At 39.7% G+C, this 1150-nt stretch overlaps 1 pseudogene; it reads right to left on the bottom strand.

Moving 5' to 3' along the window:
* Positions 1 to 408: 408 nt before the first annotated feature.
* LOC141423868 (selenoprotein F pseudogene) lies at positions 409 to 900 on the bottom strand (annotated as a pseudogene).
* Positions 901 to 1150: the final 250 nt, after the last annotated feature.

Here is a 1150-nt window from a genome sequence, read left to right as displayed (position 1 = left end):
GGTAATCTGTTGAGGCTTGGTATATCTTGCTTTGTAGTTTTCTGTCATTACTTTAGAAAGAGCACACAGCACTCCCTTATTAATCCCTCTAACTTAAAAATCTGTTGTAAATAAAACTGGGCCAATTATCACCAACTATCATTTGCATAACTAACCACAAGCCTGTTTCAAAAACAATTCATTAATAGCACCAACAAATGCGAAGGATAGAATTGTATAAAAAATGGGTTTTGTTAAACTTGCCAACTCCTTACATATCACCGGCTGTGTGCCATCTCAACTTCTAATTAGATGCTTAATGCTTCACAGTAAAGACTTATTAGTGGCGGCAAGCAAAACTAAAGTACTTTCTTGGTGCTGTAATATTTCATTTGATAAGGCAACAAAAGGACAAAATTTAAGCAAGATTTATATGTGTTCCAATTTTTCACTCAGAAATTCTTCCACACTATCTGTGTCCCATTTGAGGATGCTCAGTTCTTCAGCAATGCTCCTGTTGTCATCCAAAAGCTTTCATACAGGGTCTGAACCATAAACATATTTGATTTGTAGTCCTCTGAGCAGTTTGGGTTTATCATTACTGATGAAAGCTTGGACTTGAAGGAACCCCCTTAATTTTCATCCACAGACTTCAAGAATAGCTCCTGCATACAGATTCTTGGTTTCAAAATGTGCTTCTTCCTGACAGCACCCTCTGCAATCAGGATCCAGATAAAGTAGGTTGAACTGTTCAAGACAATCACAAGAGCTGCAGAGCAAGTTGCTAGAGAAGCCTAACTCTCTGCATGCTTCTGATGAAAACTCTGCCCCCAAAGTAGACACCGCTTGAAGCATAGTCACCAACAGTAACCACAACCTGGATGCCAGCCCCAGCCAACCACCCTCCCCAGCCACCATCACTACCACCTCGGGACTATGTCTTGAACCAGAAGTTTCTTTGAAGCATGTCTCAGTACTCCCACAGTACTAAGGATTAGTAAAAGAGTACTACAACATAATATAGATAAGACCTCAGGGACTTCAGAAATAAAGATTGGCCCCCCTCTCCCAAATCTAGACTGTCAGCTAAGCTAATGGATGAGAGCAAAAGAATCATGAATGTGTAGTAGAAGAAGGCTAAAACATGTCTTTTTAAAAAGATAGTGTTTTG

Source organism: Castor canadensis, chromosome 6, assembly GCF_047511655.1.
Source record: "Castor canadensis chromosome 6, mCasCan1.hap1v2, whole genome shotgun sequence".
NCBI classification, from domain to species: domain Eukaryota; kingdom Metazoa; phylum Chordata; class Mammalia; order Rodentia; family Castoridae; genus Castor; species Castor canadensis.
This window is presented reverse-complemented; position numbering and strand designations above follow the sequence as displayed.